General features: G+C 45.5%; 1 pseudogene; it reads right to left on the bottom strand.

Annotated features, from left to right (window-relative positions):
- Nucleotides 1–11012: 11012 nt before the first annotated feature.
- LOC147828748 (large ribosomal subunit protein uL6-like) lies at nucleotides 11013–11667 on the bottom strand (annotated as a pseudogene).
- Nucleotides 11668–13903: the final 2236 nt, after the last annotated feature.

Below are 13903 nucleotides of genomic sequence, written 5' to 3'. Positions count from 1 at the left end.
CTGTGCCTGCTGCGGCCTGGCTGGAGCAACTGCATTTCTGCTGCTGAAATTCTACGTGGATTAGTTAGAATGGGGGGAGGTGTTTCTCCTGAAGTATTTACCAGCTTTCAGGAGACCAAACCACCTCGCAGTGTCCATTTGCAGATGGGCTCTGTGTCTTGGGTGGGGGTGCAGGCCTGCTCTGAGGGCCTCGGGGTGGGGAGGAAGCCTATCTGGCCCAGGGCTTTGAAACACTTCATTCTCAGAAGCCATGGGGACTTGGAAATGCCCTTCTCAGGGTTGGCCAGGAGAATGCTGCAGGAAGTTCCTCCCACAGAGACGCTGGAGCCTTGTCTGCCTTTCTTTTTTCCCGGAGAGGAGCCGATGCATTCTCTAGGAGTTGGAACTCAGTTTCCATCCACGCCCTGCTCTGGGCCATGGCAGGTCTGGGTGAGCACAGGGGCTCCCAGATGTCCTGGGGGTGTTTGTAGGGCCCCTGCTGTAGATAAGGGAGGCTTCTCCATGACAGGGCTGAACAAGCCACTGCCAACCGTTCTACCCATATTCAGCCCAAGGAGGTAGTGGGAAAGGCCCAGGGCCGAATCTTCATGATGAACTTTGGTCTCCATGCTGGCTCCCAGGCGTGCCTGGGGGCCCCCTCTCCACAGAGGTGGCTTTGGATCTGTCCACTCTCATGGTTTTCTTTTGTGCTACTGTGATTTGGACAAAGCCCCCAGCTCTGGCCTCAAAGCCTCCTGAACACTGGCTGCCCAGCACGCAGCGCAGTTGTGTCTCTTGTTCACGGTCGCGCATCCACCTGGACCAGCCTGTTTTCATCTGACTCGCTTTCCCACCCCATCAGACCGACTGCCAAGCTGCTTCTGAGCTTCAAGCCAAGCCCAGCTGAGCAGAATCCCCAGCCGGCTCTGCCTTGGGTGCTGGCCCTCTTTCAGAGGCAGACCATGGTCATATTATTTCTCCTCCCTTTAAAAAAATGACTTTGAGGGTGATAAATACTCATTTGTATTGCACAGAGAGAGGACAAGTAAGTAGGTCAAACTACAGGTGTGGGGTTGATCCTCAAGGTGAGCAGGGTAGCACAGGGTAATCGCCTTGGGCCAGAGGAACAGCAAATAAATCCAGGTCCTCCCCCGCCCATCTTGACATCTCTGCCCACTGGCCAAAAGGAGGCAGGTCATAAGCTGGGTAATGGGGCTTGGGTTTGAATGTAATGAAACACTGTACTGAGGAGTCTGTTTTGTGGACAGATTCTTTTCATGTATTTAAGATATTCAAATCAGATATGATCCTTCAAACCAGCTATGGTGGCTCCTGCCTGTAACTCCAGAATTTGGGAGGCTGAGGCAGGAGGACTGCTGCAAGGGCAATTCAAGGGCAGCCTGGGCTACACAGTTCAAGGTCAGTCTGAACTACATAGCAAGATTCTGTCTCCAAAAACCAAAAACATTTAAAAAATAAAGAAATAAAATAAGAGATCCTCCACCACCTGCCCCGTTGCCCCTGCTGCTGGGGGTTGAACTCAGGGAGCACTGAGCTACATCTCCAACTCTTTAATTTTATTTTGAGATAGGGTCTTGCTAAATTGCTCAGGCTGGCCTCAAACTTGTAATATTCCTGGCTCAGCTTCCTGAGTGGCTGGGATTACAGATGTGCACCACAGTGCCCATGTGGCTCAGTGGTAAAGTGCTTGCCTAGCATGGTCAAGACTCTGGATTCTATTCCCAGCACCAAACCACCACCACAACAAACTTAAAAGCTTGAATTAGAAATAATGCCCCACAAGCCAGGCATGGTGGTGCACGCCTGTAGTCCGAGCACTCCGGAGGTTGAGGCAGGAGGATCACTGAGGGTTCAAGGCCAGCCTGGGCTACATAGTGAGTTTAGGGCCAGCCTGAACTACAAATGGAGACCCTGCCTCAAAACAAAACCAAAACCAAACAAAGAAGTAATGCCCCACATTAAGTAAGATATATACCTGTTTGGTTGGCACTTAAGTTCTCCCAGATAGGCTGCCTTTTACATGAAAGAGGGAGAGTTACCATAAGGTAAGTTGGGAAAGTCGGACCTCCTGGCTTCAGAAACCTGAAAGCAAGTGCTATCCATTTCCCTGCTCCCTTCCCTCTGCCATAGGCTGAGCAGATTTTTCTGACTTTGAAAGAATTTGGAAGTTTGGAATATTAAAACAACCACAATACAACAACAAACCCTGAAGTTTTGATGTCAAAATCTGTGCTCCTATTTTTTTTAGATGTACATCTTATTTGTGACTGTATGTATAAGAATGGATGTGAGCCTGGAACTTGTCCATGGATCATGTGTCTGTGTCTGTGCATTAGTTAGCTACTGCTGTGTAACAAATGATCCCCAAATTACAGGCAGGATGGAAGCTGCAGGCTTTTTTGTAACTTAACCCTGGAAGTGACATCTTTCTACAGGCTGTGTATTCTCTTTGTTACAAGCAAGACTCTTGGTCTATCCCACATGGAGGGAAGGCGATTCAACAAGGGCTTGGGCACCAGGAGGTGAGAGTTGATGGGGAGGATCCTGCAAGCTGCCCCCTACTGGATTCTCTGACTATGAGAATATACATGCATTGGGGGGTATGTAATTTTGGTTTTGTAGGAAGCTGTGAACACCTGCAGGTTTATAGATCAGGATTGTTCTTTTTCTGGCTATCTGGAATGGAGAGGCTCTATTTAATGGTCCATTAATTTATTTGACTTGTACATTTTGCAAACAACTTGCTTCTGTCTCTGATGGAGCATCCTGTTGAAATCCACAAATTACAGATACATGTAACAGCAGGCAGCAGCCTATATACGAAAACACCAGCCATAAAATGTCAGCATGAAAAAATGTTTTGCCAACGGGTGTAGCTTTGCAGATGGGGCCTCTCCCTGAAAGGTGGATAAGACTTTATGCTCCGAGGCAGCTGTGCCAGATCTGAATTCAGGAATCCAGGCCCTTGTCTTACCCCGGAGACACCAGGTCTGTAGACAGTGGGCTCCCTCTGTGTCCGCAGCAGGTGCAAATGACTCTGTGAGCCTCAGATCTGATACAGCAACAACCCCACTGAGCAGGCAGATGGAGGTTGGGATCAGTTCACCGTCCTTTCCTAAGCAAGAGCATGTTTGACAGTGACTGAGTCCCGAGATGTCCAGGGCCTGCTTGAGACCTGTTGCCCTGTTCCATTGAACTGAAGGGACATCCCCCGAGTGGCCACTTTGGATCAGTACCATCAGCCTGACATTATTCCTGCTTCTTTCCTTCTGCCCTTTGTGGGAGCCCTGCTCAGCCTGGGGAGCCCTTGGTTCCTCTAGGGGTGTAACGTGGTAGCAAGTGCACTGCTCTGGGAGAGGACAGTACTTGACCCTGGCCTCACGGCTCCTGTTCCCTGCTCTGTGAGATGGGGATCGTGCTATCTACTTGCAGAGACTGTGTGAGGATGAAATAGCTCATACCAAGAGCTTAGCAGGATGGCAAACGTCTCACGGTTACATAACAGATTGGGTCTCTCCTCCCTCCTCCTCTCCCAGAAACCAAACGGAAACGAGTTTTCTTCTAATTGCTTGCAGACTTCCCAACTGTGTCGCGTAGAGGGGCATTACCTTTGGAGCAGGAGTGAGGACAGGGGAAAGGGTATGTGTATTTTCAGGGGCCAGGATGGAGGCACAGTGACAAGGGGTTGAAAAGACTGACACTGCTCTGCTCCACACTGCATTCTGGGAGTGTCTCTTGCAAAGGACGGTAGTGTTATCAACTGGTCGGGCCTCCCCTTGCAGGAGCAGCTGCCTCTTCAATCCAGCCCCAATCCATTCCTCTGCAGGAGCTTTGCAGCCCAGCAGCTTCCTGGGTTCTGAGTGTGTATGCGTGTGTGTGTGTGTGTGTGTGTGTGTGCGTGTGCACGCACGTAGTGGAGAAGGAGCCTTGGAAAGTGCCACAGGCTGAATGTATGTCTGCCCCCATATTCCTATGTGGAAACCCCAACTCCCAACATGGTGGCATTTGGAGATGCACCCTGGGAGGTAATTTGGGGGCACGGTGGGATTGGTGCTCTTTTAGGAAGACACTGGAGGGCGTGCTGCCTCTGTCTCTGCCACATGGGGACACAGTCCTGCAATCCAGGAAGGGCACTCACCAAGAGCCAAACCTCAGTCTTAGACTTCCTGCTTTCCACAGCTGTGAGAACTGAATGTCTGGGCGGAAGAGGATGCATCCTTCTTAGGAAGAGGTTCCCTGTGGCAGGGGACAGCACCAGATTGGGTGGAGGCCCCTGACGATTCATAATGGAGAGAGTGGCCGTGGGTGGCTCTGACCTTGCTGCCCCCACCCTGCCTACACCGGGCTACAAGATGTCACCTTTATTGTTTGACTTGTTTTTTTCTGATCTATGAGGAATTATGCTTATTTGCCTCCATTGCCTGTCATTAAGGGGGGTGCAGGAGAAGGACAAAAAGGGAAAATGGGCGCTGAATCAGCCTGCTGCGGACAGGCAGGTCTCCGGACGCTGTAGCAACATCGCAAGTCGCGGGAAATGCGCCGAATCAGCCCGTGCCCCGGCAGCAATTCACTAGACACCCAGCACCCCCCCACCCCCACCCCACCCCCGTACAGCCACCTGGTTCCACACTACAAAGATGCAGAGGACACCGGACCACCAGACCACTGTACTGGGTAAGTTGGAGTCATCCTCACCTCCCATCAGGACCGGGACCATCTTCAGGGGAAGGGCAGCTGGAACCTGCAATACAACTCTGCAGAGTTCAACCCTACGGGAAGACAGGGAGCTCAACTTGGGACTTGCAGCCAGAAATCTGCCTGAATCTCATGGGTCTGCGACGAGCTTGCTGAGACTCATTGACTTCTATCTGCACACTGCAACCCATGTTGTCTATTGTGACAGCAGAGACATACCCTGAAAGAGGCCCTTCATCTTCACGGTTATTTTTTATTCCCAAAATTAATATTATTATTTTGGTTTTTTTCTCATTTTTTTTTCTTTTGCTCCTCTTATCTTTAATTTTTTCCTACTCTTTGCAAATATTTGTTTTTCTCTCCTTTCTTTTCTCTTTCCTTTCTCTCTCTCTTACCCTCACTCTCTTGCTCTCCCACATTGTTCATCTTCCCTTTTTGTCCCTGTTTTGGTCCTCATCCAGAGTTCTTCTTTATTTTCCTAGTATTCTCTTTTTCCTTCTCACCTGTGTCCTCTGGCCACACTGCTAACCTTCCCCTATCCTTCTTCCCATCTCTCCCTCCCTCCCCAACCCCTGCTAACTCCCCATCCCAAAGGGTAAAGTTGTTATATTGAAGAGTTTATTCACTATATGTTGGGTTGGTCCTCGATCTTGATTTAAGTCACACAGCTAAAGGTGATAGATTAATAACTACCACAAAATGTCATTTTCAAGGATGTACTTGATGCAATGGTGTTGCTGACTGTATCACTTGGGCTAAGGTGTTGGTATTGATCTAGTCAATGAAGCTTCCTAGTATAAGGAAAATGAGATAGCCTTAGAGTCATTAGAGACTCAAAACTTAAAGACCAGCTATATCTGGAAGACACCTCTGAGAAGCAATCATTCCATAAGGGTTCTAATTACAAGCAACAAAGATACCTACAATAAGCAATTTCAAACTATCAACCCAGGAGTTAAATCAAGGACAGTACCAAAAACAAAAATGAGAAGACATTTAAGCAAGGCCCAAACTCAGACTTCCACCCCACCAAGGGTAAATCCTGGGGGAAATGAGATGGAAAAGTCCCATAACCAACCACCTGGATACCCTGAACTGATAGCACAGGAAGTAACAAAACAGATGAATGAAGCTCTAGAAAAATTCAAAGCAGAAATAATCTCCCAGATATCCACAGATATGGTGAGCAGAGTGAAAGACATGATTAGAGGATCTAGAACAGAAACAGATAAAAAATAGATGAGCTCAGAAACATGCTGGAAGCCATGAATACCCAGCATAAGAAAGAAATGGAAACCATGATAGCCCAACATAAGAAAGAAATGGAATCCATGAAACAGATTCAAACAGATATTCAGGAGATCAAAAACTCCATTGAAAGTATCCACAGCAGATTAAGGGAATCTGAAGATAGAATATCAGATATAGAAGACAGGCTCACGGTTAGAGACCATGAAAATAGAGATTTCTTAAAAATAGTAAGGGACCACAAGAAATCAATCCAACAACTGCTAGATGATGCAAAGAAGAGTAACATTAGACTGATAGGAGTCCATAAAAAACAGGAGAAAGCACAATTGACATTAAAAAACTGTTCACAGAAGTAATAGTGGAAAACTTTCCAGACAGAGGTAGAGAATTGGACATACAGATAAGCGAGGCATATAGAACTCCAACTAGCCATGATCAAAAAAAACTACATCTAGACATATAATAGTCAAGATCCCAGAAACCCAACAGAAAAACAAAATCCTACAAGCAGTTAGAGAAAAGAAACAAATCACCTACAAAGGAAAGCCCATCAGAATCACAGCAGACTTCTCAACACAAACCCTCAAATCAAGGAGAGTCTGGAGTGAAGTATTTCAAGCCCTAAAAGAAAATAACTTCCAACCTAGACTGTTGTATCCTGCAAAATTATCTTTCAAAATTGATGGGAAAATTAGATACTTCCACAACAAAGAACACCTGAGAAATTTCATGAACACCAAACCAGCACTACAAGCAATTCTAAACAATATCCTAGAAAAAAGCAATGAAGGTCACAACTCCATGAGGACCAACAGAAGGAAGCCACCAGGCAAGGTAAGACACTAAAGGGAAAGGGGGGAAAATAAGAAATAAAAGAGCCAACAAAAGTAAAACATCATGACAAGGATAAATCAATATCTATCAATTACAACCATCAGTGTTAATGGCCTCAATTCACCAGTCAAAAGAAATAGACTGGCAGAATGGATTAAAAAGGAAAATGCAACAATATGCTGTATACAAGAAACACACCTAACTCAAAAAGAAACTCATAGACTGAAAGTAAAAGGTTGGAAAACAGTTCTCCACACCACAGGAACCTAGAAGAAAGCAGGGCTAGCAATCTTATTTGCAGACAAGGTAGATTTCAAACCAAAACTAATTAAGAGAGACAAAGATGGTCACTACATCCTTGTGAAGGGAACAATCCAAGAGGAAGAGATGACAATCCTAAATATATATGCACCAAATACAAATGCCCCCAACTGTACAAAACAAATATTAGTAGACATGAAAAACCAAATAAACACTAACACAATTGTAGTGGGGGAGCTCAATACCCCACTATCACAAATAGACAGATCATGTAGACAAAAAGTTAACAAAGAAATTCTAGAACTGAACCAAACTATTGAACAAATGGACTTAATAGATGTTTACAGAGTGTTCCACCCCACAAAATCGGAATACACATTGTTTTCGGCTGCACACGGGTCATTCTCCAGAATAGACCACATGCTAGCTCATAGGACATATCTAAGTAAATGTAAAAGAATTGAAGTTACCCCCTGTATATTATCAGACCATAGTGCAATAAAATTGGAGATCAATAACATAAGAAACTGCAAAACCCCAACAAACACATGGAAACTGAATAACACCCTCTTGAACAACCAATGGGTCACAGAGGTAATTAAAGAAGAAATTAAACAGTTTGTACAAGTAAATGAAAATGCCAGTACAACATACAGGAATCTATGGGACACAATGAAAGCAGTTCTACGCGGAAAACTCATACCAGTGAATGCCCATATTAGGAAAACAGAGAAAACTCAGATAAATAACCTAATGCAGAACCTCAAGCTCCTCGAAAAAGAAGAGCATAATGAATCCAAAGCTTGTACAAGAGAGGAAATTATAAAGATTAGGACAGAAATCAATGCAATGGAGACTAAGAGAACAATACAAAAAATCAATGAATCAGAGTTGGTTTTTTGAAAGAATAAATAAAATCAATAAACCTTTAGCCAACCTTATCAAAACAAGGAAAGAAAAGGCACAAATCCATGCAATTAAGAATGAAAAAGGTGAAGTCACAACACATCCAACAGAAATCCGGAGGATCATCAATACCTTCTTCAAGAACCTCTACTCCAATAAAATGGAAAACACAGAAGAAATGGGCAGATTCCTGGATACATACGAATTGCCAAAGTTAAATGAAGAAGATATAGAAATTCTAAACACCTCAATTACAATGAGTGAAATTGAAAATGTAATAAAATATTTACCAACAAAGAAAAGCCCAGGTCTGTATGGCTTCACTGCTGAATTTTACAAGACATTTAAAGAAGAACTAACACCATTACTCTTTAAACTCATCAAGGAAATTGAAAGGGAAGCAATACTTCCAAATTCATTCCTGGAAGCAAGTGTTACTTTGATTCCAAAACCAGGGGAAGACCCAACCCAAAAAGAGAACTACAGGCCAATCTCCCTAATAGATGCAAAAATCCTCAACAAGATACTGGCAAACAGAATACAGAGGGTCATCAAGAAGATCATACACCCTGACCAAGTCGGATTTATCCCAGGGATGCAAGGTTGGTTCAACATTCGTAAATCAATAAATGTAATACACCATATTAACAGAGTCAGGGACAAAAACTGTATGATCATCTCAATAGATGCAGAAAAAACATTCAACAAAATCCAGCACCCATTCATGATAAAAACCCTACAGAAAATTGGAATAGAAGGTCTTTATCTCAACCTGATTAAGGCTATCTATGAAAAACCAACAGCCAACATCATACTAAATGGTCAAAAACTGAAAACTTTCACGCTAAAATCAGGAAGAAGACAAGGATGCCCACTATCACCACTCCTGTTCAATATAGTTCTGGAAACATGAGCCACAGCAATTAGAAAAGAGAAAGAAATAAAAGGAATAAATATAGGAAAAGAAGAAGTTAAACTGTCATTATTTGCTGATGATATGATACTTTACACAGAAGACCCAAAAGACTTCAGACTTGACAGATTCAGTAGAGTAGCTGTATACAAGGTCAACACTCAAAAAACAATAGCCTTCTTGTACACAAATAACAGACTCACTGAGAGAGAAATTAGGGAAACAATTCCTTTTACAATAGCATCCAAAAAAATGAAATATCTAGGAATCAATTTAACAAAGGAAGCAAAAGACCTCTACACTGAAAACTACAGCACTCTGAAAAAAGAGATCGAAGAGGATACAAGAAAATGGAAAGACATCCCTTGCTCCTGGGTAGGAAGAACCAATATAGTGAAAATGGCCATACTTTCAAAACTACTATATAGATTCAATGCAATGCCAATTGAAATTCCAACAATATACTTCACAGAACTAGAGAAAACAATCCAAAAATTCATTTGGAACCATAAGAGACCTAGAATAGCTAAAGCAATTCTAAGCAACAGAGACATAGCTGGGGGTATCACAATCCCCAACTTGAAACTATACTACAAAGCTACTGTGATAAAATCAGCGTGGTACTGGCAAAGGAACAGACCTGAGGATCAGTGGAATAGATTAGAAGATGGAGAAACAACTCCAGACATGCTCAGGCACCTCATCTTTGACAAAGGATCCAACCACCATCATTGGAGGAAAGATAGCATTTAATAAATGGTGTTGGAAAAACTGGACTTCAACGTGCCAAAGATTGAAACTAGACCCATACCTATCACCATGCACTAAACTAAGATTGAAGTGGATTAAAGATCTAAATATTAAGACAGAAACACTAAACTTGCTGGAAGATAAGTTAGGGAGAACTCTTGAAGACATTGGCATAGGAAAAGACTTCATGAACAAAACCTCAGCAGCACGGGAACTAGCAGAAAGAATCAAAGTGGAGTCCCCCGAGGCTCAAAGAGTTTTTATTTCTATGCGGTAATCTTCACAACAAAGACAAAAGACCAAATGTAGTACAAGATGTGAGAATCCAGCTGGTTTCTATGGAGCCAGAATTTATTAAAGAGATTCACACTAATTTAAAGGGGTTTTTTTCTCAATAATATCATATTGTTTTTGAAAATAGTTTTTTTCATAAAAACTGTGATTTATGTTAGTCCATAGTGGTTTCTTGTGCTCTTTTTCAGTGAGTTAATAAATCAAATGTTAACTTATTTAGTTTTATTTATTTATTGGTGGTACTGGGAGTCGAACACAGGGTGCTCTTACACTGAGCTACATCCTAGACCTTTACATTCTTTATTTTGAGACAGGGTCTCACTAAGTTCCCCAGGCTTGTGATCTTCCTGCCTCAGCCTCCTGAGTAGCTGAAGAATCTGGACCTGGATTCCAGATTCTTCTCTCCTTGGACAAAGAGTTGAATGAAATGAGCAAAATGCAGTGGCAAAATTTATTCAAGAAAGCAAAAATGAAGAGTAAGAGACAACGTGGCTCTACAGAGCAAGCTTGGGCTGAATAAATAGAAAAAGAGAGAACAAAGATAAACTTACTGTGGGGAGCACAGAGTGGGCTGTAATAGAAAGTTACGATAGCACCGGCTCCTCATGGCTATCTTTCTTTTATGCTGTCCAAATCTTGAAGAAACCCACGAAAACTTCTACATCCGGGTCCTGAGAGGCGGCACTGAGATCCCGCATCTCAGGTTGAGGTCAGGTCCATGGCATCCTATTGCAAACCTGCTTGAGTTCTCACCAGAAGTCCACGTGCAGGGCTTTGGGAACCGTTCTGCACATGTGTCCTGGATCTTGTAGTTCACAGGTCACGCCTACTTCTCCAGCCAGCTTTGCCATGCCCTAATCTCCTATCTCAGAGGGAGGCTGGAATTCCTGTTCCTTGGCTGCTTGAGGGTCTGCTCTGTCCCCCCACCTGTTGGGCCTCAGCCCCATCAGAGAGCTGCAGGTCCCCAACCTAATCTGTTGCCAAAAAGTTGGAAAGGATTAAGAATGAAGCCCCAATTTAACACAAGTCTTTTATTGCATAATTGAAATATCACAAATTGGTCTTGTAATCCAGAATCTTGTTTCTGTAGCTGGATAACTCTTGTATCTTATTCATCAGGCTGCTGAACTGTCCCCTTTTCAGAGCACAGATTCCATCCAATAACTTTCTGATATCCTTGTTCGTTTGTTTTTTGTGTGTTTTGTTTTGTTTTTTTGAGTCAGGGTCTCACTATGTAGCCCAGGGTGTCCTGAAACTCGGAGTGATCCTCCTGCCTCAGCCTCCCAAATGCTGGGATCATGCCTAGCTCTGATACCCATGTTTTTAACTGTTATAGTCAAATCAAGCAGCTGAATTTGAAACAAATTCAGTATCATTTCCCGCCCTCATCCGAACCCTATGGTATACTTCTCACCCAGGGAATTCTGGATTTTGACAAGAGACCCATTGTCCTTAACAGTGATGCTGAGGAAGGGAGCACATGCGACCTCATCATGTACCAGAAGCCTGGATTCAATCCAGGCACCCTTGACCTTGTTCTGTGGGTGACTACAGATCATGCGTACAGGAGCCAGTTCCTTCCCTTTTCCCCACCATTTGTTGATCTGGAGCTGCTTCTTTCTCTTTCCATGGAGACTGAACTCTGCATGGCTGTGGTTGAAGTCCCTCCATAGGGTTCCTCTGGGGCCCTCGGCAATATCTGCATCCCTTTAGAGCAACACTGGCATTTGCTGGACAGTCTGATTGCTGAGAACGGTCCTCATTCTTATAGGACGAGCAGCACAGAGTCACTGCGATCCACTCTGAACCCTCTACTGAGCCCGGATCCCTGCTTCTCCTCCCCCTTCTTCAGACTCCAGCAGCGGCAGAGCCAGACTTCCGGAGCATCAGTGCATCAGCGCAATCCCATCCTAATCACAAGCCAGGGAGCATCAGCTGTTTGCAGGCCTGGCTGTAATTTCTCTAATTATAGCCGAGGTCCCCAAGCAGTGCTTTCCCTATAATCTGCTTAATGCAGACTCCTTCCCCCACCCACCCCACCCCATCCCAGGCTCTGCTTTCACCCTTTGCCTGCTGGGAAGGCAACTTTCAGAGTGGGCACTTGTTATGGCCTGAATTTTTTTTTTGTACCGGGGATCGAACTCGGGTCCTTGCGCTTGTGCAGCAGGCGGTGAAACCACTGAGCTAAATCCCCGGACCCTAGGGCCTGAATTTTGTTCCCCTTCAATTCCTGTGTTGAAGCTCTAACCCCTAGTACCTCGGAATGTGACTATGTTCGGAGACAGGTTTTAAACAGGTGATGAAGTTTGCAGGGGGCTCGTAGAGTGGCCCTGATCCAGTGCGACCGGCATCTTCATGAGAGGCAACGGGGACAAAGATACCAGGAAAAGACTTTGTGAAGCCCCCACCGGCCAATGTGGAGGCCTTAGAAAGACCACCCCTGCCAACATCCAGATCTTGGACTTCCAGCTGTCAGAATTGTACAAAGATTAATTCCTGTCATCTAGGCACCTGGTTGGCTTTGCTATGTCAGCCCCAGCAAACTTAGCACATTGGTGTGCAGAGGGAGAGCCCTTGGCTCCCTCTGTGGGAGCACCCAGAAGCCAGGCTCCAGGGCCGCTGGTGGGGTCTGTCACGTGGAGCTGGGTCTCTGCTGGTCTGGCCCTGGAGTCCAGCACCTCTGGTGGCATCCCGGGCTGGATGCAGGCCGGGCCTTGGCTGCCCCATACCTGTGTCTGTGTTCAGGCAGGAGAGGCCAAGGAGGCTTTTAACAGTCAGGCTCAACAAGCCATTGCAGTGCACAGTGGGCCACTTCTGCAAGGATGTCACAGTCAACTCGTGTCACTCAGGGCAGGAGCAGCCAGTTGAGTTTGGCTTGTGTTTCCCTGAGTGTGACATCCCAGACAGTCCCTTATTCTTATTTTTTTGTGATCCTGGGGATTGAATCCAGGGCTTTTGCACTTAACTACACCCTGACCCTTTTTTGTTTTGAGACAGGGTCTTGCTAAGTCGTTCAGTTACAACTTGTTCTTGGTGGGTAAATAGGAGCAGAGCTGATAGGTGACTCCCACGCTCCAGGAGGCCAGGTATCCCCTGGGACTGAGTCACACCATTGCCACCACCACAGGTCACCACTGTGCTTGTGGCACTCTCCTTGTGGGAGAACTTTGAAGGTCACTGTCAAAGCACAGTATCCTAAATGCTCATGGCTCAGGACAAGAGGCGGGGGTCCCTACTGGCAGTGTAGGTAGGGAGGGGATGGGGGGGAGCTGGGTGTGGAGACAAGGCCAGGAAGCCTCTGAAGGGCACTTGGAATCCATGGCCCTGGAAACAGACTGGGGCTGGAGCAGGGGAGGCCAGGGAGGGTGGGAGTGGCCAGGCCTTCAGGTTGGGGTGAGGCCTGCCCTGGGCTGTCTGTGCTATAATCCCTACACCCTAGGAGGCGGAGGCAAGAGGACTGAAAATTAGACAATAGCCTGGGAAATTTAGTGTCTTAGCAAGACCTGTCCCAAAATAAGACATTTAGAAAGGGCCGGTGGTGTAGGTCAGTGTGAGGGCCCTGCGTTCAGTCCCCAGTACTGGGAAACTACAAGCCTCCCGGAACAGAAGCAGGTGTCTGTCATGAATTGTGCCGTGAGCAGTGTAGTGAAGGTAGGGATGGAGGGCGGGAGCAGTGCCCAGGTCCTGGAAGCCCCCTCAGAGCCGGCCCCACGGGCTGACTGTTGTAGAGATAGCAGGGCTGGGCCTCAAGTTCCACTAGGTCTTTGTTCAGCCCTGCACCTAGCCAAGTCCCCCCAGACAGTGACCTCTCCTGTCCTAACCTCCTTTCTCTACAGACAAGGAATCAAAGCATAGCACTGTTTCTCCTCAATAATTTTCCTTTTTTTTTTTTTTTTTAGGTGGTAGTGGGGTCTTGAAGTTTGAACCCAGGGCCTTCACACTGAGCTGTATCCCTAGTCCTTTTTTATTTTTTATTTTAAGACAAAGTCTCACTAAATC

Source organism: Heterocephalus glaber, unplaced genomic scaffold, assembly GCF_053883595.1.
Source record: "Heterocephalus glaber isolate CG9 unplaced genomic scaffold, H.glaber_assembly_v1.0 deba00000937, whole genome shotgun sequence".
NCBI lineage: Eukaryota > Metazoa > Chordata > Mammalia > Rodentia > Bathyergidae > Heterocephalus > Heterocephalus glaber.
This window is presented reverse-complemented; position numbering and strand designations above follow the sequence as displayed.